Source organism: Bos grunniens, chromosome 22, assembly GCF_055505025.1.
Source record: "Bos grunniens cultivar Pamir isolate PY7600 chromosome 22, Bosgru_T2T1.0, whole genome shotgun sequence".
NCBI lineage: Eukaryota > Metazoa > Chordata > Mammalia > Artiodactyla > Bovidae > Bos > Bos grunniens.
Window position 1 is genome coordinate 31,272,138 of NC_141186.1, and position 26,684 is coordinate 31,298,821.

At 38.5% G+C, this 26,684-nt stretch overlaps 1 protein-coding gene across 35 annotated transcripts in view; it reads right to left on the minus strand.

The window, feature by feature from the left end:
• Nucleotides 1-26,684, minus strand: part of LOC147348250 (uncharacterized) — an 888,338-nt gene that overhangs the window by 258,375 nt on the left and 603,279 nt on the right. For 32 of the 35 annotated variants that reach the window (XR_015151291.1, XR_015151289.1, XR_015151290.1 and 29 more), the window contains one exon: nucleotides 13,019-13,112. The exons of the other annotated variants lie outside the window; for them this stretch is intronic. The gene's annotated coding sequence lies outside the window, so the exon portion shown is untranslated. The remainder of the gene's footprint in view (nucleotides 1-13,018; nucleotides 13,113-26,684) is intronic. 35 annotated transcript variants of the gene reach the window in all.

Genomic DNA, 26,684 nt, shown 5'->3' on the forward strand with positions numbered 1-26,684 from the left:
TCATGCAGCCTGTTATATAAATCATTATGAAATGTCAAAAGCTTGTACACATCTATTTTTTAAGTTTTCACTTACTTTCCAAATAGTTTCCATTTTTCAGTGTCACAGACTTTTCAGCCACTCAGTCCATTTTAACGATTTTTTTTTTGTCACTCTAAAAATTTCCCCTCATTTACAGCACATTTGTGTAAGCCTACGCACATACACGCACACATTTTGTACCCTGGGGTATGGGTGATATACATCATGGTAATCTGAAAAATTCTGGATTCTTTTCTTTGGCTCACACTGAATGGCCAAATAATGGACACAGACAAAAGGATAAAATGTTTTGCTATTTAAATAGGCAACAGCTACAGATTGCCATGTATAAATAAATAGCAAAGATTAAAACAATAGTACACTGGCCCCCCTGCCCCTTGCTGTCCATCACTTCCCATTTAGAACAGTTACTAAGGAAAATGGTGCCTCACACTTTGTGGTCATTACTCAATTATCCATCTCAGTGAAGGACTCCTCCCTTTACAGGTTACGCTTTGAAATTTATGGCAGTAAGTTAATGCCACTCACAACTTAAAAAAAAAAAAAGTATGTGAGCAGCATCACTTAAAAAATATGTGGCTAACTGCTGGAAGCTATTAAAAACCAAATAAACAAAAGAGATTACACTTCAAAGAAATGTCAACAGTTTTTCCTCTCTCAGAACAGACGAGTTTTCTTTACTTATATCCACAGCCACATCTGGAAAATGCTTATGGCTTTATACATCTTTTATGGTAAAATGAATTTATTGAGTTTTAAAATTTTCGTGATGGATTAATGCAATCTTCATAAAAGGTAAACCCACACCCTAGTAAAAACCCGTCTTAACACTGAAAAATGATTTCAATAATAAATAATAGTCCAATGTTAATTTTAAGGAGCAAGATGATTTTGAGAAAGCATTTGGTTAACTAGATTTCATATATTTTTTCTATTAGTACATGGAAATAAAAATGCAATATCTTGCTCCTTATGACCTATCTTTATGTGGGCACAATTAATTCTTAAGTTGAGGGAAAAATAAAAGAAGCAGTGTGCAAAGCCAACTCAAAAGTTTAACTGAATATACCTACTCTAATGAACTAACAATAGACTTATAGAACATAGTAAATTTACCAATAGCCAAGATCTCAAAGGGAAAATTTTAAGTTACTGGCTTTCTAGTTCTTCACAAAATTATACAACCTCACTTTTGTGTATTTAAAAGGTGAGATATAATTTCTCATCTAAAAATACATCCCTGTTCAGAAGGACCAAATGATTGACTTCATATGCTACACAACATTCTCTTGTCAACTTGGCCCCAAGTTGACAGCCTTCATTTGCTGTTGTTTTACAATTAACTGGGTAGTAGCAACTTGCTCTCTGTGCGAGCTTGCCAGAAAAAAATACTGCCTCTGGTATACAACCTAATATCCACATGTGGGCACACGAGCAGAACAAGCTACATGTAAATTACTAAAGGTAGTAATTTACAATTTTGATGGGGGCAGGAGGAAAGACTTGAAATTTGGGAGAAGGTGTCATCTTTGTAAATCAGTCCAATACTTAAGGGGGAGAAAAACCCCAAACCAGAAGAATGTTTAGAATGGAAAAACATAATCTGGACATAAAGTAAGTGGTCTGTAGTCAATAAAAAAGAGAAAGAAAAAGAAAAATAAACTTCAACAAGTCGGCTGCAGAATGGGCAAGTAGATCTATTTTGTTTATTTATAAGTGAGTAACAAGTAGATTCTTTCACACTAACTAAACCAGACAGTAATTATAAACACAGGTTGGTTAAATTCCATGCACCCTATCAAAGGAAACAAGCTTCTTTCTTTTCCAAACATTGTCCTTTGTTTATTGAGCTTCTTCAGGGCTTGGTTTCACTTAAAACTATGTCAGCACACATCTGTTACCCTCCCCCCACAAACAATGTCAACCTTTTTAAGCTGAACCTGAATACTCATTATACAAAAATTTGCAAGTAACCTAACAGCAATTTCTAGAGTAGCCAGTTAGCATACGGAGTAAAGAATTTGGATTATTTTTGTTCCATTACAGAAAAAAACCCTACATTAGACTGTAATCATACAGGAAGCAAACAGTCGCCGCCTCAGTAGTTTTGGATAATTAGTTACCTAAATTTTCTGAGGTGAATTCAATGTACTTGGACTGAGGCACATTATTGCTTATATTCTGAAAGACCACAATACAATCTTGGTTAACAATGAAATTATAAATATTGGAGTAAAACGTCATTTTAGAAATCATTAGGTTTTATCAGTACAGTACAACTGAGTCCCTCATTTAAGGAACTGTTTTATTAAAAAAAAATGGGAGCCTGTGATATTGCTTATATTAGCTCATGTAAGATATCAGATTTCAAAAAACTTTAACACAGCAGACACTATTAAAACATCATTATTAGAGTTGTCATGCTTGGGTGGTTTCAACTAAAGTGAATTTCATGTATTCACTGGGAGACAGCAATAATAAATCCTGGAGTCTGCATTTCTAAGCAGTGACCTAGAGTCTTACAGAATTGACTTAATGAACAGGGCAATTGGATGAGTACAGTGGGTGGTGGGTACTGTGGGGAGGGGCAGAATCTGATAAAAGTTCACATGGAAATACACCCATGTCACCCAAATTCCCTCAGGCAACCATTCTAAACAGGATGAGCCTACTCTGACTCTTGTGCCACTTACGGGATCCACATAAGTGATAATAAGGTCAGCTTATCTTGTGCAGTCTATACCACTTCCCTCAGCCACCGCGAACATGTCTATCAACTACCAAACTCTCTCTGGAGTCTGAATGGAAAGTCATAGTCTTTCTCAATGCACCACGTGCAATCAATCCATCTGCCAGCATGGTATTAGACCAGGAGGAAGCTCTTACCAGGTGTGTACCCCTAGCACTTTGCACACTACCTGGAACCTGGTGGGAGGTAAAGAAATGTCTTAAAGATAAGACTACTCTTGACTTGCCTCAAATGGAAGGCCACAGTAGTTGGGAGTGCTGGCTGGTGCCCAACTGTCTGGGTTCAAATCCCAGATCTGCCACCCACTTATTCTATGACTGTGGGCAGGTTACTCAAGCTCGCTGTTTCTCTGTTTATACATCTGTTTATAGATCTCTGATCTATGAAATGTGAGGAATGGATGAGTTCATATAAGTAGAGTGCTTCAAAGAACGTCTGATACATAATCATCACTCATTGCTTGCTGCTATCATTACTTTCGTTTATTGTTTACTGAAAGGCTTTGTCGATGTGAAAAGTTCCATGTAGCTTTGCTCGTGTGCCCATCTAGCACTTGATAAAACACACAAATGCTAGAGACATTTTTCTGAAGCATAAATCTCAGGATATTCGTTTCTTTAAAGCACTGAAGTGACTTCCCATTGTTGATGCAACATAGCCCAAAGTAACCTACATCACTTTCTCGAAGGTGAGGCCAACCTGTAATTTTGAACCTATGGTGGGCTCCTGAAGCTTACTCCCTCCCATCTCCCTGCACACTTACTCTTGGGTCATGCCTAAATACTTGCTGTATGGATGAGCCAGGGGCTCGCATTCATTTCTGCCATTGAGCTGCTGTATTTCCTGTTCAGTTGTGCGTGGGCAACTCCCTTCCACACCTGACAAACACAAACTTGTCTTTTGAGACACCGTTCAAACACTGCCTGCCACGTGAAGCATTTCCCAAATCCCTCAATGAACTGGTTGCTGCTCTGCACATTTTATGTATCTTCATTATAGCATTCTTACACTATCTTACATTGGTCTCTTGCATGGCCTAAATGCCTGCTGTCTTACTTACATATATGTGTGTGTGTGTGTGTGTGTGTGTGTGTGTGTGTGTACATATATATATCCCTTGTATTTAACACATAGGGATTAGCATTTTTTTGATGTATAAATAATCCCTATCTCTAAATAATATCTAAATTTTCTAAGGCTATTTTCCTTTGTTTTTATTTAAATTGTTAAAGCAGAGACATTACTTTGCCAACAAGGTCCGGATACTCAAGGCTATGGTTTTTCCAGTAGTCATGTATGGATGTGAGAATCAAACTATAAAGAAAGCTGACCACCAAAGAATTGATGCTTTTGAACTGTGGTGTTGGAGAAGACTCTTGAGAGTCCCTTGGACTGCAAGGAGACCCAACCAGTCCATCCTAAAGGAGATCAGTCCTGGGTATTCATTGGAAGGACTGATGTTGAAGCTGAAGCGCCAATACTTTGGCCACCTGATGCAAAGAACTGAGTCATTTGAAAAGACCCTGATGCTGGGAAAGATTGAAGGCAGGAGGAGAAGGGGACAACAGAGGATGAGATGGTTGGATGGCATCACCGACTCAATGGACATGGGTTTGAGTAAACTCTGGGAGGTGGTGATGGACAGGGAGGCCTGGTGTGCTGTGATTCATGGGTCACAGAGTCAGACACAACTGAGTGACTGAACTGAACTGAAACTGTTAAATTTCAGGTACTCTTGACTGGTTTTCAACTTATAAAACTAATACATGCCTATGGAAGGAAGTGAAACAAAAGCTAATTATTGTTTTCCCATCCCCATGAGGTCCTGGTCCCTGATATAACCAATAGTGTGCTGTACATCTTCACCTTCCTCTTTGCTAATGTGAATATATACAGTCGTACACACTAGAAGTACAAGTTTCTCTATAAAATTCTACAGAATAGATAGTTTAGTCTTTGCTGGTAATACGGTCCTTATAACAACTTCTCAAATTCGCCCTTGTCATGAGAAAGCAGCTATAGACAGCTCCTGAAGAGACATGGCTGCATCCCTCCAAACTTTACAAAAGTAGACAACCATTTGGATGTGGCCTAAAAGGCCTACTCTACTGCCCTGCGATTGAATATTTATGTGCACACATACACACACATGTTTAATCTGTTAATTTGCCTTTAAATATATACCATCAAACCATACAAGGACACTGTGATTTGTTTTACTCTTTACTCTTTTAACATCCAATAAGTTAAAAGAGTCAAATAGAATTTCTTTTTCCTCTAATTTCTTCATACATATAAAAAACCTATACACAGTATACATAGGCCATAGTCTTAAATAAGTGGGATATGTAATACACACTGTGGTGCGTGAATGTGTCTATATTTTCTTTTTGGTGTACTTTTTTTTTTTGCTTACCCCTTGCACGTCATAAGTTACCTTGACACTCATGTGCATTCTTCTTTAATTTCCTTACTGCTCATATATCTGAGTGTGAAACATACAAACTTCTATGTATGTTGTTAGCATTACTAAAATGGGATCACAAGGCACACCTGTCTCTGCATCTTATTCTTTCATCTCAAAGCTCTCTTGGAAACTCCCCCAAGTCAACTGGAAGAGGACTAATCAATTTTTAATAAAGACACATTTCGTGATGTGGATGTGCGACCCCATAGACTGTAGCCTACCATGCTCCTCCGTCCATGGGATTTTCCCAGGCAAGAGTACTGGAGTAGGTTGCCATTTCCTTCTCCAGAGGCTTTTCCTGACCCAGGGATCGAACCCGGGCCGCCCGCACTGTAGGCAGATACTTTACCATCTGAGCCACCAGTGACGTCCTACCATAAATATTATTACCCATTAATTGGTTCTAGCTTTTGGCTTCTATAAATAACACTGAAATATATGTCTTTGTATTTATAGGTAAGACAGACCACCAGATATGGGTTTGTTGGTTTGAACCATGCACAAAATTTATTTTTCATGAATGTTATTAGAATTTCATTTCCACCTAAAATGTATGAGGTTGCTATTTTCAGTGCATCCTTACAAGCGATTGCACTATTACTTTAAATAATGTCTTTGACCATCTGTTAGGTAGTAAGAGTATCTCACTATTACTTCTGAACACTCATGATCTGGAGCATTTTTTCACAGTTACTGATGATAAAGATATGGTCTTTTTGAACTGTCCAGTCATTTCTTGAAACCATGGCTTTTTTTTTTTTTTTTTTTGATACCAATAAACTAGTATCACACTATCTTCAGTTATTTTCATGTTTTATCCCCATTGCTATTGACTCCACATAAGGCGAACAGCCTGAGTCTATTTTCTTTTAGGTCCTGCTATTTGGAGTCATGGTGGATATACTCAAATTGTATACACCAAGTGACCAAGGTATACCTATTTTAACTATTTCTCATATAGCCTAAATTCTCTGTAATATTTTCATTTTTAGGTAGCAATGTTAAATGTTCATAGCCATTGTGAATTTTAAAGGTACTCAAAATAGAAATGTGGCAGCCCACCATTAAAAACTGTATTTAATCAACATTATTTACTGAGCTTTTAGTCCAGAAGAGACACTGTGCCGAGCACTTTATATATAGTATCATAATATTTAATACAACAATCTTCTGAGGTAGAGGTTTCTATTATCTACATTATGGCAATGGGCTCTTGGGTGTTTGAGAGTATAAACAACTTACCCAGGCTCACCCTGATCATCTGACTTACTCCAGAAGTTCAGCCCTTAACACCCTGTTATCCAACCAAATTTAAGATACTTAATAGACAGAAAACATTAACATATTTTAAGTTTTTGTTGGAAAATGGGAACATATCTTAAGTTTTACCATAGATAATTTGTCTGATTAGTTCAGAGATTCTATATGAAAGTGAAATTTTTGTCATTTCAGATATTAGATGACTAGGTCCATAATTTCAATGTTAAATTGTGAGTCTAACAGTAGTTGTCAGAGAGCAACCTACTATAATTGAATAGGAAAAAGAAAAAGAAAAAGCACTAGATTTGGAATTGGGAAATTCAAACTCAGGTCCTAACCAAATCAGCCGTTAGCCATATGATCATGAATGATCCCCATTATCCTCATCTGCATAGTAGGGGCCTCGCTGTTTGTTGTTGTAAGTTCACGAGGTTTCTTGTGAAGCCCCAACAAGATAAAGTGCTTTTTGCTGTTGTTTTCTTCTTCTTTTGAGATTTAACAACTGTATATATTTTGCATATTTGCATTGTTATTTTTGATGAATCCTTTTAAATAAATTACCAACAGTTTCCCATTATTCCATTCTTCTTAAATACATCAGAATATGTCTCTAAAAAAAGAAGGCTAGTAGGAACCACTTTTCAAAATCAAAATCATGATTTAAGAAATAGGATGTTACTATGATTACTCTACATAATTCATTTTGAGGAAATCTACTTAACTTCCTTGTACAACTGAATTCCACCTGTATCATAAAGGCACTGTGAAGATTACTGTCATGTTCTTAGACTGCTGAAGAGCTTCAGGGAAAAAAAAAAAAAAACTCCACAGTACTTATATAATCACCATCTATTCTTTCCATCTAATGGCTTTAAAAAGAGAATTCCTCTCAATTACACTTTTGAGGCAGAGAACCACAGTAAAAGCAGGAGACATTCAATGACGGAAGATAATATGCTTTGGTCTGTCTGTCTGTGCACACGCAGCAGAGGGAATTTCAAGTAAGCAGAAGTACTGTAAAGGTTCTTCCACTTACAACATCTGAAGAAATGAAATAAAATGTGCACTCCTGGATCTTAGGGGAAGTAAACATTTCCACATCTTTGAATCTGCCCTGTATAAGCCCATGGCACCTAGGGACAGCCCCATGCTCCCTGGAGGAGCTCAACAAACATTCCTTGATGAAGATAAACACCTGCTGTATTTAAATATGAGATGAAGAAGTCAGAGTGTAAATGAATCTAAGAATAAACTGGGTGTGTATGAGCACACAGCTACTATTAGCATTATGGGAAATTACATTCCCGCTATTATTATGATTATCATTCTAATGACAAAGGGCTACACACTGTGAAAGGGAAAATTATAAAGAAGAAAGAAAGAAATCAGTTAAAGAGGAGAACGAGTTTAAAATACACATATACGCCTATGCCCAAGAACCCCCCACTAAAACAAAAGGACGTGATTTTTATCACAGAAATTATGGCAGGGGTGGAAAGCATGGTCCACACCATGAAATCTCAAGAGGAAGCAGCTTGAAACTGCAGGAAGAAAATGCACACCGTCTTCTCCAGAGGTCCTTAATCCTTCTTTCTCCAACCAGAAACGCACTTGCCCAACATCTTCCTTCTAACAGATGCCTCGCTGCCTTATTTTCTTTGTAGTTTATTCATATCAATAATGACTAGAGTTAGACTGCTCAAACCTGAGCTAAGTAGAGTGGACAAGAAGGCAGAGAAGGTGCGGAGCAGAGTGTTGCTAATAAGGCATGGAACTTAAAAGTTGCACTGGCTTGTCCAGAGTTAGGACTTTACCTACTGAGGAGGCCCACTGTAAACTGGAGTTTGAACTAATTAGGCCGCTTTCTCACACTAAGCAGTCATTGCTATAACAAATAACCCCTTTTCCCAATAAATTACTGCAAGTGAATGCCACAGTTTGAGACTAACTTTCTGGATGACACTGTGAAATCTCCAGGAGGTCTGTGCTTGCTTGAATGCGTTGCACAGAGGGCAAACTTCTGAAGTCCAAGCCAGGGGCGAGCCTACCTAGAACATGGTATTGCAGTGTGGCCTGGAATGGGGAGATCTTTCTCTAGGTGACAACCACTTACAAACAATACTTGAGGGAAAAACAAAACCACCCGCTTTACTGTCACTTAAATGGCACCCCAGTCAATGAGCAAAATGCTTCCAGAAATAATTTCTCAGGATAGAGGTCTGACGGGAGCTGGCAGGTAACCGCTTTGGCAGATCTTTCCTGACCCACCTGAATGAGGATGGTCGGATGAAACCGAACAAAGCACCAGGTCAGCACTCAGCTCAGTAGGGCCTAACACTGTGAGTAAGGAAGACAGACGGGGACACTGGGAATCCAGGGCCTCTCATTCTTTAAATGCCCAAATGTTTACCAGCTGACCTTCCTCTTTACTGCGGTCTGGGAAGCAAGGTGCATACAATAAAGTTCAAACCAATCAACTGCTTTCAGCTGTTCTTGTGCAATGAATTTTTAAACATTTGGTCATTAAGCCCAATATATATGCAGGTCAGTTTCTGAACAGGATGGGAACAGTTTGGGAGCAGATGCCATGGTGCTGCCTGGTGGAAAGGGGATGGGAAGGGAGCACAGAGGATGCTTATATGGCTCCACCCAGCAGGTTGAATATCTCCCAGCTCTTTTTGCCTCCCAGCCCTCCCTTTCCACTGCTTCAATGATCAGGAATAGTTATTAACTTCTGTTGTCACTTCTTTTCATTAATTGAATGGCGGCCTGAAGACCATGAAGAGGAGACCCTGGGCTGGTTTTCTGTTAAACGGACCCCTCTATGAATAGTCTGAAGGTGGTGTAGCTGAAAATTGGCCTTGTGTGTTTGGTGAATGGCACATTGATTTGTTAGTTTCTGAGCAGTCTGTGCTAGATTCTTCAACTTATTTTTGAACATCAATGAGCTGAAAGCTTTCAGGGGTAAAGAATTTAAATCACTTAACCATTTCCCTTTGTTGCATTCTGGTGGCCATATGTATGGGGGTAGCTTTAATGTTGATAGCGGGTTGGGGGGGGTGGCGTCAAACACAAGATTATATTGAAGATGGTAAGAAAAAAAATAAGATGTAGTGTCCAACCAGTCAGTTTAAAAGGTTATCTTTGTTAGCGCAGCCCAGCAACCTAATTCCAAATAGTTGCATTCCTCCTGAGGAACTTCTAATAGCAACATTCACCAAATTTTATATGTTATAAAATATGCCTTGCCCCTTCATGCCCCCAAACCAAGCAGGAGGGGAAGCTGCTGGAGTTTATGTTTTATGTTAGGACATACATAAAATTTCATCTAGAAGTTACCCAACAAATAAAACTCCAACGTAGCCAGGTATGTTTGGATGGTGGAAAACCAACCAACCACAGCTTGCTGATAAAATTTTAAAACACAGTGGTCAGGGAAAGGCAACAATTTGCTTTATAAGGTACAGCTGGTTAGGTACAGGGTTTTTTTGTATGACTACAGCAGCTGGCAGTTTGGTTTAAATTATATCTGAATAGCTAGTAATCTTGATACTATCAAAACTGTAACAAAGCAATAAAGCCAGGGTGTTAAACCTTTTTTCTTTTTTTTGGTGGTAGCACAATTCTGTACTCCTTACAATATTCACCAATGATTATTTAATCCACACAAATACATTTCTAGTACTCAGTCTTAAAAGTATTCAAACCTAAAGATTTCCATCGAGAAAAGTAAAGGTGTTTTATGAGAGGAAAATCATTATTGACAGGTATCTTTGTAGAATAACTGCTGGAAGGGAGGTATGCAGAGAGTTGTCCATATTTTAAGTAACCAAATATCTAAAAATTGTTAATATGTTGGTAGCATGTGCTGATATTTGTATGCACTCAAATATCAAAATTTTCTTTGTAAAATCAAGGTGAACTGGTAAACCAGTGGCCTCATGACAAGCTACGTTAAATGTAAGATCATTTACTTTGAAGTTCTCATTTGAGAAGAAGCCAAATTATAGAAAATGCTTATGGCAAAATCACTGAGAAGTCTCTCAGTGTTTCCTACAACAGAAAGCTATGTGTATGAGAAAAGTAAGATTCTTTCAATGGAGAAAAATCTCAGATTGAAGACCTAAATTTTTAAGGAAGAAGGATATACAACTGCTCTCCTCCCACATATGTGGAAATATGCTACCCTTCATTATGGACTGTAAGGAAGGAATGACCAAGAAAAGACATCAGAAGGAGAGATGGGAATTTTTTCTATTAACATAACTTCATAATTACAAGGAGATAAGCTAAGAACAATCATCAGGTCAGCTCACTTCTCCCCAGTATCAAAATATTTTCCTAAATCATGACTGTTTCTGACAGAACTGTAAATAAGAAAACGAGACTCCTTTTAATAGCTTTAACCTGGTGACTTGTAAAATCTAGCTCTGTGGGTTTAGTTTTTAAAAAATCTTATGCCATGACGCCAGGACAGTTTATGTTTAATACCCATCTCTTCATCTAACTCTTTCACACACACACACACACACACACACACACACACACACACACACACACAAAACAATGGTCTGTGCTCCCTCTGTTGGATTCTCAGTAGCAGTTAATTCATAAATTCCATTTCAGAGGTCCCATGCCATAGCTGGGCGCTGCTGCAGCTGCAGCGAGAACAAGATGTGTCATCAACTCAACTTCATGCTTCCTTTAAACAGAAAGTCATTCTGATTTCATTTCTTGAAAATAACTCAGAAAGCAGAAGATGCTTGGTAACACAGCAGAGCCATTTCAGAACTAAAGATGTCTCTGAATGCCCCCAACATATCAGGTCAGATGTTTTTTAAATGTATAAAAAATGTATTAAAAATAGTTCTCCTAACCATTGAAGTTGGTGAGAAAACATTAATGGAATAATTGATTTTTCCATTCATTCTCTTAATTGTTTTTGTCCCTATGAGAGCTGCAAGCTTAACATAAAAGGACAGAGAGTACTAAAGTAAGAGACAAATCATTTTCACACCCCAGTCAGGGAAATTTAAAGGTTGGAAAAAACCTAGAATTTCACTTATCTTCCTATTTAAAAAAAGTAAGTTTCAGACCAAAATTTTTCTATGTACTTCATTGTTATTCACCTTCATTAGTCCAGCAAGGCCTCCTATGGCTCTTAACTTATGGAGAAAAGCCCATTCATGATAGGTGTGCTACTCTCTAAGTTTTCTTCTTCTAGCCATTCTCTAATTTTGTTTTAGGCTTCAAAAGCTAGAATATTTATGCTGAGAATTTTAATCTCAAGCATATCAGTATTTCAGACTCCTATGTCTGTGGTTTAAATTATCTAGTTATATATCGTGAAACCATATAGATCTTTGTAGAGATCTGCTCAATGTTAGAGAAGGAGATTCTTTTTAAAAGATGAGTAGACAATAATCAGAGCCATTACTAAATGAGCATTTGCTATGTACCAGGCATCATGCTAAGCTCTTCAAATGCATTGCCTCATGTCAGTTTCAGGACCATCTTTAAGGGTTTGCCAGAGCCATTATCATCAGTCTCATTTGGCAGGAGACAACACAGAAGATGAGAGAGATCAAATACCTTGCCTAAAGTCATAAGCCTGATGAGAAAGAGAGCTGGGCTTCAAACCCAGAGAGGGTGATGCCAAATCCTATTCACAGAACAGTGGTTCTCCAGCTTTAGTGAGCAAACAGATCCCCTGGAGATGCAGTTCAAGTTGCAGACTCTGTCCCAGCAGAGTGGGACCTGTGATTCTGCACTCCTGATGAGCTCCCTAGTGAGGCCATTGTTGGAGATCCTCCCAGAATACTTTGAATGACTAGGCTCAAGGCCACTGGTTCTCAACCCGTACTGATTTCAGAATCACCTGAAGGGCTTTTCAAAACACATATTGCTAAGTTCCATGTCTAAGGGTTTCTGATTCAATAAGTCTAGAGTGGAATATGCTAATTTGCATTTTGAACAGTTCCTAGGTGGTGCTGATGCTGCTGGGAGCACACTTAGAGACTTGCTCTCATAAGAATGGAACCTGGCCAATGAGATTATAATTCTGTAGGCACTGGGAAGGGATGGTAAGGAAAGTGTTCTCGATCATCCCAGGTGAATTTATAATCAGGTAAATTGTCAAAATATAGTTCAAATGTAGACTCTACAAGTAGTATGTTACGTTTGGAGTGTAGCATTCTTTAGTAAGGCGCATAACAGATCATAGCTTGTTACCCATCAAATACAATAATACTTCATATTATTCAAAGAATATACATACCATAGAGAACTAACCCCCCACCCCCACCCACAACCATCTTTAAAAAAGAATAATGGCTTCCTTTTAACTGGCTTTTGGTGGGCGTGTCTTTGAAGCTTTATAAACTTTTCAGAGCAGTAACGAAGGCAGCAGTTTGACACCTGGTGAGTTTTTTAAATACGTTTTGGTGTCATTGTGGTACACATTTCTCAAAATGCTGACTCCTGAAGAAACACCCACTTACCCCTGCTTTGGGGTGCATTTCCATCTGATGGCTGTGACACTGCAGTTACATTGACAGGATGTTTGAGATCCGTGTGTTCACCGCTCAGGCCAAGCTAGAAGAACCAGAGCAGAACCATTTCTGGTCAGAGAATCATTTTCAGAGACATCAGCTGAGGCAAGCAGCCCTGAGTATCTTGCTTGTCTTCCACCAACAAGTCCTATCTGCACACACACCCAAGGCAACACAACGTTGCCCTCTCCCCTTGCGAGAACTCCAGTTCGTGTGCTCTCTGCTCTCATCTTGCATCTTGCATCATTCTCAATCCCACTAATTAGAAAACTGGACACATTTGGCAAACATTCTAAAATACTTCAGAGACACAGTATATAGAGCAATGTGACATATACAAGCGTATATACCACCTAAATTAGGAAATAAAACAGCATTAATAGTTTCAATTCTTGGTGTCCCACTCTTAGATCTTCGCCCTCCCCCGCCCCACCTTGGTAAACAGTATCATGCAGGGTTGATATTGTTTCCTTATATACCTTTAAGCTATTATTATATACGGATGGATACTGAGGGAATAAGCTGTATTGTTTTGGAGGTATGAGAACTTTACATGGTGGTAACAAACTCCAAGTACTTTTCTGCATTTTGTCTTTATTGCAGAGTATACTTTTACATGAAGTATGGCTCTACCCTGATTATTTTCATGCTCTGTCATTATGTATGATATGAATGCACTGCAATTCAGAAACACATTCTTTCATTGATGGACATATGCATTGTTTCCATTTAAAAAATTGTAATAAGGTTACAATGAATATTCTTTAAACTCTTGGTGCAAATTTGCAGGGGTTTTCTTGGATACTATATGGATTTGACTAGATGTGGACTTGTGCTGGTAGCTGCTTATTGAACCCTTGTAGCTATTGAACATTTGGAATGTATCTAGTCTGAGTTGCGATGTCCTACAAGTGTAAAATAACACACTTTCAGCAACAGCATGAAAGAAAGAACATAAAATATTACTAATAGAATTTTAGATTGATTATATGCTAAAATGATAATATTCTGGATATACTGGTCTAAATAAAATACATGATTGAAATTAACTTGACCTGTTTTCATTTACCATTTTAAAATGTGGCCACTAGAAAGCATTGCTTATATTTGTGGCTCATATTTTATTTTCTTTAGACACGGCTGGCCCAAACAACTCCCAGTGTAGTTCAACCAATTTAGTCTCCCATGAGAGATGTGAGGAACTACCCCACATTCTTGCTTCTATGGGATATTGTTATACTCTCACTTTTGCTATTTTAGCTGTGAAATCATTTCTATTCATGGTATGATTTTGCATTTAATTAATTATTTATGAGGTTGAGAATCATACATATTTATTGTCTATTTTGATTTCTTCCTCCATTGATGTCTCTTGCCCATTTTTTAATTGGGTTATTTTTTATTTTCTTATTGATTTGTAGGTGTTCTTTATATTCTCCCCATGTAGGTCTTAAAAACTCTTTTTTTCATGTTCTCTTTTGATATATAGAAATGCTTAATTTAACATACCCATTTATTGACTTTAGGAACTTGAGTTTCTCAGTAAATAACACTTTGAAACGTTTTACCAGAGGTAGAGGTTTTTAAATTTGTTTTCATAACTGCTTTATCCACAACACAGAGAACAGGACCTGGTATGAATAGGCACTCCATAAATATTTGCAGAATGCAGTTATATCACCTAGCTGCGGGTTTCTCCAGTCCATACTCTGCCTTTGTCATCAGCTTCCTTCCTCAGGATCTAGAATCACTTTCCTGTTTAGCTTAATGCAGCTTGCTTTCATTCCTTTTGAAGCTCATTGGTTTCATATTTTTCACTCTACTTACAATTTGCACTTACACAGTGTTTCTCAAAGTTCATTGCCTGTAGGAGCAGTTCCAGAGGATGTTAAAAATTTTATGTGAAAAATAGATTATCACAGACAAACAGGGTTTGGGAATGAATAGTGGACAGCTTTTGGTATTACAAGACTTCCGGAGCCTCTGACCTGCCACTGTGATTGTGAACATCTGAGACAGAGGTGGAGGTGTGTTGCATTTCCCAAACTTATTTTACCAAGAGCATTTGTGTTTAAAGAATGATGTAAATCTCCTGCTCCAAAGAATATGATATTTTTAAAGATATGGCTGGACTTATTGGAGGACTAAATTAAAAACCTCAAGACTGCAACCACACACAAAGCAAAATACTGAATGTGGTCAATAACTTGGAAATACCAAGTTTTGAAATTCACACAGATTTAACTCAAATACCTGAATTTTTTAATATAAGTTGCTTTTTCTACTAATTTTAAATCACTACCCTGTTACAATGTCTGGGTGGGCATGTCATCCACATTAGAGGCCATACATAAAATTCATGTAATTAATAGAACATACTAAAAGTTAGCTTTTGTTTTCAAATTAGAAAGAATATTTTTTAAATAAATGCTTTTCAATATGAAAAATATTTGTGTACCTTTTGAAACTTCTTTTACATCAACAACTTAGCATAGGAAAATATTCTTAGTCCTTTTGTTCTCTTTTATTCTAAATTAAGCACTTGCACTGAGAAAACATGTTCTCTTTTTACATTATAGAAATTAAGATAGGCAGAAAAGCGTAAGTAATAAACCTGGTCAAAGTGTGAAGAAAATGTTAAATTTATAAAATTCTTTTTCATTTGTTTCTGGTTTTAGGCTGCTAACTATCTGTTTGGGAGGGGTTAGAGATGGCATGACACAAAAAAAAAACAGCCACAAGAAGGCATACCAATTTGCTGAAGCCAACTTTGAGGGCAAATTGGCAATACTTGGGCACCCCACGCCAGTACTCTTGCCTGGGAAATCCCAGGGACGGAGGAGCCTGGTGGGCTGCAGTCCATGGGGTTGCAAAGAGTCGGACACGACTGAGCGACTTCACTTTCACTTTTTACTTTCCTGCATTGGAGAAGGAAATGGCAACCCACTCCAGTGTTCTTGCCTGGAGAATCCCAGGGACGGGGGAGCCTGGTGGGCTGCCGTCTATGGGTCGCACAGAGTCGGACACGACTGAAGTGACTTAGCAGTAGCAGCAGCATGAAAACTAAAAATGGACATTTTCTTTGGTCCAGTAATGCTATTTCTTGCTATCTATTGTAGAAAAAAAAAATAAATCAAATTATGTACACTAGGGAATCTATTCAGAAATATTCACTGAAATTTTATTTGTCATAGTGAAAAACATAGAAAAAAATGTACTATTTAAATGTTACTAGAGGAATACTCTTTAAAACTTGATACAGACGTGAACTAAGATGAAATGAAGACAACAGTCTGTAATAAGAACAAAGCTGTAAGATACATTTTGAGTTGTAGAACAAAACATACAAAATGATCCCATTCGTTTAAAAAGAACATGAAACTCATATATCTCTACAGACATATGATCTAAATGTAATAAATCAATATAGTATGAAAAAAGAATAGTTACATCTGGTGAGGTATATGAATTGGAAAAGACAGTCAAGGGAGATGCAGAAATAATTCTTGTATTGATTCTGTAACTACACATTAATGAAAAAATAAAATGTTATTTAAATTCCTGTTTAGCCTTTTACATTTTTAACTGGACTCAAATTTTAACTGTAGCTCAAATTTTATTAAACAACTCATATCACTAGTCTTTGCTCCTAATAGAAAGGCACAGCTGATCTTTCTCTGCTTGTCATTTGGATATGCATACTCATATTATTTTAAGACCTATTTCCTGAAGATAAGGGGCATAAATCAGAGAGAAAATGGGGGGAGGGGGAAGCTATTCTCTCCACAAGAAAACAAGAGCACATTTTGAAGATTCTCCACTTGACGATTTTTGTCCAGGATGGGACATGTAGAAACATATTTGCCAACAACAAAGCCATGGCTGGCTTTTAGAAACAGAGAAAAATAAAAGCGGCCCTGAAGTGAAATGCCTTTGAAGGCTACCTGTTGTCGTCCACTGTCAACATTCCTCCCCTGGAAAAGAATCAGCGAATATATATGCGGTGGCTGCATCCCCAGACTGGGCATTAGATTAAAAGCATGCCAGAGCCAAGGCACGAGATGCATGCCAAGATCTGAGTATTGTGGGCTGTAAAACCAGCTAGAGGGGCCTGCTCAGTTGAAACCTGCAATTGGGTATTAGGGAGAGCAGAGAGGCGTTCTGGGGGAATTTATGAACCTATTTGAACATCATAAGTTTGAAATTTCCAGACGAAATTGAGCCTGGTACGGTTCCATTTATCACACTTTCCATTTCAGGCTGGCGGGGATGGAGGGAGTTTAAGTGACAGCGTGCTCACCCTCACCCCCAGGCCACCTGATGAAATTGTGGAGCAGAGCCTGCTTGACACGTAGGAAGCAGATGAGGAGAAGGAGCTAGCAGCAGGGGGATGCGGGATGAGGGCGCCTGGTGCTGGCACTGAGCAGGTAGAGGGCTTGATGGAGCAAAGAGATAGGGAGGGAAAGAAGCCAGGAGTCTGTTAGGAAGACCTGAGCATGAGAAGAAGAAGGCCAGCAATGGAAGTCTTGATGCAAAGGGAAGGCAGGAAGGAAAAGAAAGAAAGAAAAAAAACAACCAGCCCAGCTGTTTAAGTACATTGAAAGTGAAGTGGATGTTGATTGAGAACAGCAATCAGTCAGAAAAGCCAGAACAACAAAAGAAACATAGAAAGGGAATGCCTGGAGGAAGAAAGTCTCTTGCATTTTTATGACTGCTTTTAAAATGGGAGAGAACAGTAAAGGTGGGTGGACTGATTTCAGCATCTCTAAATACATGGTACCTGCTTGGCTGTGGCCAGGATGTTTGGTTGGCTGCCTATAGAAACCTCAAAAGGTAGCTTATCCATGCCCATCAGACATGTGGAAGCTGTTCCTTGATACAGCTGTGCTTCACTGGACAAGAAAAAGGAACCAAGACTGAGAAAGTTCCTGCTTAGCAATTTAAAGAATTTTTCCCCCTTCTGTTTTACCTCAGGCTACTATTTCTCTCTCCCTTTTGAGTTTCTGTTAAACACAGTCAAGATTTTTAGTGTGTTTTTGTTGTATTTTTCAAGACCTCCCTGGCCCTCCCCAAAAGTTACCTTTGAGAAGAACTGATCATGGACTCCTAGAAATTCAAAACTGGCTTGTGTTAATCCAAGGCAAATTTTTTTTTTTTTTTTTTTTTTTTTTTTTTTTTTTTGCGGGGGTCACTTGAGACACATCAGTAGTACCATTTTGGAATCACATTTAGCAGATTTTTTTTTTTTCTAAACCATGAATAAGTCTGTGTTTTTCATGAAAACAAAGAGCAGATTTTGCAAACAAAGATGGTCATTTATCCCCTGAACGAAAGTGTTTTGTATGTAAACAATATGACACTTCACCTGAGAAAATTAGTGAGCAATTAATGAGAGCGGATTCTGCCTATATCCACTGTCCATGTCTACCATAGTAAAAAGATTTACCCTTGAAATAAAATATAGTGTTTCTCCTCAGAGTTACAGAGGTATCAGTCATTTTGTGAAGTGAAAATCGATAGTTTGATAAGCAGTTAACATATGATTCTTTCAGATAGAATCAAATGTTTCCTTAGGTTTTCAGATAACTACATTTTAAGCCTTTTATTCCAACTCACATGTACTGTATTAGAAATGGTTCCATTCGAAGCTACTGCTGGCGCAACAAAGGAAGACTCTCCAGCAAAGCTCAGCAATGCACCTTTTTCACACAAGCTTTTGCATGAAAACTCCAGACCACAGTCAACAACAATCAATGTCTCATGAGACTGCCCAAGTCTAAGTGGTATCTGTTGGTACAGGTGGTCATGCAGAGCCGTCAGTTGTTTTCAAGTACTTCACAGAGAATGCTTGCTACCAAGAACGCGAAAAGAGAAGCTGGTTCAAGAGTGCAATTGATTTGAAAATGACTTAACACTCTGAGCCACGCTTTAGACTTATGGCTAGCCCGTTGTTCTCTGAAATTCAGAGGGGGAGACAATAAAATTAGATGCTCCTTTGGAATTGAGTGTGCTGATCCAGCACTTCTCCTGGCTCCCTACCAAGAGCATAAAATCTGCGCTTTAAAAACGAAAGCGGTGGTGCTCTGATTGGATGGGATGCCGTCAGATACTCCTATGGCTTACGCTTCACTTGGGATCAACTGGAAAAAGTGTGCTAAGAATCTCTTACACAATTACAAAATTTCACTTTCAATGCAAAAATATTTTGCAGGCTAAATGAGAAGTAATACCACTCCAGAGAAAAGCATTGGCTGTCTCCCAGATTAATATGGGGTTATGGTCCGTGATTGGGTTAGATGAGGTAAAAATTTCCCACCACTCTTCCAGATATACAGGAAATTGTTGTGCTTGAAATAGATTTGGGCTAGGTAACTAATTAAAAGAATTTGGATCAAGAAATGTGACATGGAATGTGATGTAGATATTTCCAGTTCTTATTCAGGAAACCTTATTGCAAAAAGGTTGAAAGATAATTGAGAAAATAATTTATATGGTGGTGAGAGTTATTTGTGCGAAGATAAAATACAGAGTCCTTTTCATTGAGATGGAGAAGCTGCCAAATAGCTCTTGGTGATAATTCTATGCACAAAATTTTCATAGTGGGCTTCAGTACCTTGCCAGATGAAAGCTTTTGCTCAGTTTAAAGTTGGAAAAGAGATTTGAGTCTCCACCAAGGATAATGTGTTAAGCTTGGTAATTAAACACTGTTTTTCATAAATAATGCCAAAAGCACATTGGGAACATTGGGCTCATATATTACTGTACTTTTAAGAAATCAAGGGCCTAATAAATTCTTGGTAGGATCACAGACACACATGTACACATACACTCACCCCATTAACATCAGGATATGAGGCGAAACTACATAATTTTTCTAACCAAATATTATTAAACGACATGAGAGGAAACCATGCCTATGGGGTCTGTAAATAATGACCAGTTTTTAAAATACAAGCTTTATCAGTTGCATAGTCCAGTGCCACTCAGATTGTGTTCTAAGATCTGGTGCCAGTCCATGGTCAACCCACAACAAAATAAATACAGAAATTGAGGTTAATAATGCAGAAGCAGTTCTAGCAATCAGACAATGACTGGAATGTCATCATATAAAAATGAGCTTGTGTGTCCTACCATTTCAATTTTGATTTCATGTTTACTGTACTTTATGAACACATAAGCCTAAAATACTAAAAAAATAGTTTCCTCCTTCACAGACAATTTGAGAAACGCTGACATGAACCATTGTTTTAAGCATCGCAAGGCTATTATGTGAATTCACCTCATCTTTGTGTTTTGAGATGGGGCATAATTTAATCTTAGTTTAATGAGGAACACAGTCAGTGGTAACTGACCACTCTGGTTCTCAGTGACTCACACTCTTCTCCTTCTACCCTTCATTTACTCTACTTTGCTCCCATAGAGCGCTTCTCTCTGTCCCTCAAAAACACCAAATTCCATCTTGTCTTTCACTCTTTCCACTTACACTTCTCTTGGTCTGTAATGCTTTTGCTCTCATTCATCCAAAGGACTGATCTTTGCTATGGACATCTCAGCTTCTATGTCACCTCTTTAGCCAAGGCCTATATAACTCAAAACTGAAAAATAACTCCCCTTCAAGTCACTCTGTACTATTCTCTCAATGCCACTATCTTGACTACTATATTTTTAAAATGGTTCATTGTCTATTTTTCCATACCAGATTGTTAATCCAATAAGAGTAGGAAACTTGACTATTTTTTTCCTCACTGCTGTGAGTTCAAAGCCTAGGCAAGATAGAGCATATCAGCATGGTGGTTCATTGAAGGACTAGTAGACTAAATATTTACATCCTCCTAGTAGAGTGTAACCCCCTCAAAGATAGGTTTCATTTTATTCATTTATGTGTTTCTATTATGGCACCCCACTCCAGTACTCTTGCCTGGAAAATCCCACGGACGGAGGAGCCTGGAGGGCTGCAGTCCATGGGGTCCCTGAGGGTCGGACATGACTGAGTGACTTCACTTTCACTTTTCACTTTCATGCACTGGAGAAGGAAATGGCAACCCACTCCAGTGTTCTTGCCTGGAGAATCCCAGGGATGAGGGAGCCTGGTGGGCTGCCGTCTATGGGGTCGCACAGAGTCGGGCACGACTGAAGCGACTTAGCAGCAGCAGCAGCGTCTTAGCACAGTGCCTAGCACAGAGGAACTACAAGAAAAATGCCGTTTGAAGACACAAGTGAATAAACTTCCTCCTGGGAACATCTATCTGGGTATCCCATGTGGCCTAGGACTCAAATATTTGCATCTAAACCCATCACTCATATAAAATAGACAACTAATAAGGACCTATTGTATAGCACGGGGAACACTACTCAGTACTCTGAAATGATCTATATGGGAAAATAACCGGTCGCTTCAGTTACATCTGACTCTTTGCAACCCTATGTAGCCTGCCAGGCTCCTCTGTTCATGGGATTCTCCAGGCAAGAATACTGGAATGGGTTCTCATGCCCTCCACCAGGGGATCTTTCTGACCCCGGGATGAAACTCACATCTCCTGTGTCTCCTGCGCTGCAGACAGACTCTTTACCCACTGAGCCACCTGGGAAGCCTTACATAAGAAGCTTATCTTACATAAGAAATAGAATCTCAAGTCATTTATATAGTACGTGTTGTTAAAATATAAATAATAAAATGATAACCCTCATTGTAGGGAGATGATGATCCTATAAAAAGCACCCAAGAACTGAAAGCCTCAAATGGAACCACAGATTCATATTTCTCATCTAATACTCATGTTAGGGTAGACGCATACAGAGCAGACAGTAAGTAAAATCCTGACTTTTTGTTTTGTGTTTCATTCTTTGCTTCATTTTGTTGACCTTCCTCTATTAATTAAACAAAATCTTTTAAATTTAAATGGATAAAGTGTTTACAAGAGACTACACTATATTAGTATACTAACATGATTCCATTGTAAGAAAATAAATTGGGTTAAAAAAAAAAAAGAAGAATCCATGGTAGCAATGGCAGGAGAGAAAGGTCTTCATGTATCTACCAGAATTCCCCTTCATGGGAGGGCAATTAAGACAACCAGGAAGGAAATAAAAGTTTTTCATTGTTGGCTGCAAGGTCTACAATTGCTTCTTAGTCAGAAGAACATGTTTAATTAATTTTTTTAATTAAGAATTTTTAGCAGTAGGAAAAATTTGCACACATACAGGAAATGGATAATTATTTTAACATTTGGTGGCCTTTTATTAAATATTCTGAAAAATATAAACTCTGGAGATGCCAAATTTTGCAACATGATCTTCTTCAGTCTGTTACTATACAGAAGTAAGCAGCTGAGTGGAAAGAAAAGCAAAGTTTCTCTGCTCAGAAGAAAGATGGCTTTTATTTATCTGTCCTCCCATGCTTTTCCACTCACTGCTATTTTAGAAAGATTACACTTGTAAAAGTTTTACTTATGGTATAATATTAGACCAGATTTATTAATAGATACCCTTTTAAAAAAAGGATTAAAAAGTGAGTAAGCTAAATAACAATAAAAATATAGTCCATTTAGGTTTACTACATGTTTATTCAAATTAATATTGTCTGTACTGATTAAAATTTCATCAGCCGTGTTTCTACATACAAACTCAGTGATTATTTTGATTTTTTTCTAAGAGTGGATAAAAATACACACTAAAATACACAGGAAACCTAATATAAAGCTTTACCATTGGAAAGAAAAGCATTCATGTCTAGTCAAGCCCAGGAACATGAAAGGCTAGAGGCTGTAGGCATCAAATATAAATATACTGGTTGCTGACTCTGGAAGTTCTGGTTGATCTAATGGTATCCTTTACTAAATGTGTGTGCTTAGGCCAGAATTTTAATGTCCCTGAGCCTTGTCTGCAGAATGATGAGGCAATGTTACAGGAACCACTGTGAGGGTTTAAATAAGGGACATGTCCGAAGCACTTGGTAGCATTCAGCGTCAGAAACTCAATATAGATTAACTATCGTTAGTGGTACAACTTCAGAAGGTCCTTTCCTCATCAGGTATCTGTCTCCCCACCATTAAAAGAAGACGGCCAACAAAATCCGTGATTCTCAAAGAACAGGCTTGCAAAACACTGGTATTAAAATCGAGACAATGTAACTTGGTGACAGGCCACAATGCTGGATATAAATTTGAATCTCAATCTGAAAATGAAGTTCCCATTGTAAAATTCATCCAAATCTTTTCATTAAGTCAAAGAGAACATCTTTGTTTAGTGTTAGGATGACTTGACAACTCCCTGTAATTTGAGAGGAAAAACAAGCCTCAATCCTTTGACAGGTGGTGATGAGAATTTGGTACGTTTTTATTCTTTTTTATAGTATTTATTTCTTCTTACCGTTTATGACAATTGATACCAGTTTCATATTTACAATAATACTTTAAAAAGCATTTTTGAACGGGACTTGCTGAAAAAGGTAACCTTGTGAATGCAGTCTTTTGACCCCCACACAGCCATGTTAGAATGGGCCTTGGGTCTGGAATAATTCCTTACTGAGAAGACAGAGTCCCCACAGCCTGTACAGGCCCTGTTATCTGTTTCACACTCAGTGTGTGTTCCTTGGTTCTGCTTAAGTGTGTACATCATTTGGTACCTGGCCAGCTTCACCACTCTATCTGCTTCAGGGAGAGGATGGGGTCCTTCACACAATAGCACGAGATGGGTTTGTGAAGGCCGACTGCCCTGTGACAGCTGCTAGCAGGCTCTCATTGGCCTTGACAGACGAATGCCGAGGACTGAAACTGATCTTCCTCTGTCTCTTGTCTATGTGAGTCAAGCACTGTTCCATCCCTTGCTCAACTATGTGGTGTTTTCCTTGCTGACTCTGACACCCAGATGCAGTGGGCAAAAGTGCTCAGATTCCTACTGTTGGTGATGCGTGGTAGGTTTTGCTTCCCTCCAGCCCCTAAATAATGACTGATTCAAAGAAAAACAAAGTAAGATAGTACAAGCAGTGTGCAAATATAACAAAAATCTTGACCTTGGCTTGCTTGAAGTTTTGAAAATACTGGATTTGGCTCAGCAGTAAAGAATCTACTTGCAATACAGGGAACATGGGTTCAATCCCTGGGTTGAGAAGATCCTCTACAGAATATATTCTTGCCTGGGAAATCCCAGGGACAGAGAAGCCTGGAGGGCTACAGTCCATGGGGTCCCAAGAGTTGGACACAGCTTAGCAACTAAACCACCACTAACATATTATATTTCTATAGGAAAGTAAAAGTGAAGTTGCTCAGTTGTATCTGACTCTTTGCAACCCCATGGACTGTAGCCTACCAGGCTCCTCCATCCATGGGATTCTCCAGGCATGAATACTGGAGTGGGTTGCCATTTCCTTCTCCAGGGGATCTTTGAAACCCAGGGATCAAACCCAGGTCTCCCACATTGCAGGCAGATGCTTTACCCTCTGAGCCACAGGAAGCCCATATTTCTATAGGGAGGAACAAATTATCTCTGGTGACTGTCTCAGCAAGACTAGCTTTAGGATCAAGTGTACTCTGATGGCTTTACACTTTATCAGTCTGGAGTTTGGCTGGGGGTGGGGTATAGGTATTTCTTTGTCAGGATCAGACAGATGGAGAGCATCTTGAGGATCTTAAAGGGAAAAGGCAACTCTACTTACAAGTGCTTTAAAAAAATATATAAATAAAGCACCATGCACCCACACATATATAAATACAATCGGACTCCACTCTATCCTTCCAAGAAACATCAAGGCAAAGTAGTAAGACACCTCACCCCTCTATTTATTGGCTTTCATTGTGGTTAAAAAAAAAACAAACACTTAGAATTTACCATCTTAACCATTGTTAAGTATACAACTCAATGGCATTAAGTAATAAACAGTGTTGTAAAATTACCACCACTCTTTACCTCCAGATTATTTATCATCCCAAAGAGAAACTCTATACTCATTAAATAATCATTTCCCATCACTCCTTACTCCAGCACCTGATGACCTCTAATTCTATTTTCTGTCCCTATGAATTTGCCTATTTTAGGTACATCATAAAAGTAGAATCATACATTAATACATTCTTTTCTGTCTGGCTTATTCTACTTAGAGTGCTTCCAAGGTTCATCTATGTTATAGTATGTATTAGAACATCACTTCTTTTTATGGTCAAATATTATTCCATTGTATCTAAACATATTCTGCATTTTACTGATCCATTCTTGTGCTGATGGACACTTGGGTTGTTTCCACCTTTTGCTGACTGTCAATAATGCTGCTCATGAACACCATCCCTTCTATTTAATATTCAGACAAAATGTGCTTTCCTTTTTCTTTTAAAGACTGCCCTTGAGTACTGTTTTTAGCTTCCTCTTGCAGCTTTAGCAGATCACCACACATGTGGCTGCTTAACACAGCAAAGATTTATTATCTCACAGTTCTGGTTACCAAAATCAATCTCACTAGGCTTAAAGACAAGTGTTAGTAGGGTTGGATCTTCCTGCAGGCTCTAGAAGAGAATCTATATACTTGGATTTTCAGCTTCTAGAGGCTGCCTGCATTCCTTGGCCACTTGCCCCTTCCCCATGCTGACTGGCTGCCTCTCTCTCACAAGACCTCTTATAATTATATTGGGCTGATAGGATAACCCAAAATAATCTCACAATCACATTGACCCAAATTTAATCACATCTGCAACATCCCTTTCACAACATACCCACAGGTTTCAGGGATTAGAACGTGGGTATCTTTGTGGAATCATTTTTCAGCCTACCACAATGGTTTCTACCACTAGCAAGACAGCAGGAGGGATCTAGAGGGGGCAGTGACATTTTCCCATTACTTAACTGGGATGAGCTTAGGGTACCAAATGTCCTAGCAATGGCCCCCTGTCTGAGTCAAGATTTCAGAATATGAAGCAGAGAACAGTCACACCTGAGCAGTCACAGCTGGGACACCAACTCAAGGGTAATTTGTTTAGGCCACTGAACAGATGGGAAACAAAGAGAATAGATCATATATTTCTTCACTGCTTACTAGGTGCCTGACATGTGCTATCTCATTAAACCACAAAACACGACGCTAAGGATACATAGCAAGTACAGGCTGAAGCTGGAGATGCAGCTTTCTGAGCTTTCTGCAGCTCCATTATGACTGGGTTTATGTGACTTTCACTGGTATCAGGAAGAGGTTGCAGATTCCACTCAGTAGAACTCCTGAGTGTGGCTCAGCAAAGGCACAGTCAAGGATCAGCAGTGTCTGTACCTAGTTGAGGCTTTCAATTAACCATTATGTCCACAACCCTCTACCCACAACTGCAAAATGCAATGCTCTGAAAACTAAAAAAACACTTTCTTGCTTCTATTGGAAGCAAAAACGTCACCAGACCTAAGCTAACATAAGGTGATTCATAGATTTCATTTATTTCACTTAGTATGAATATTTAGCTGAAGAAGTTCTAGCATGTTTGATTATGGGATGCTGCTCTGAACCCCAGATCCTGAGGTGTTTGTTACAAAAGGTGTGGTATCAGCATCTTTGTAGCTTTCTGAAATCCAAACAATTCTGAATTCTCAAATATATTTGCCCCAAAGGCTTTTGGATTAAGGATTATGGACTTGAATTCCCCAT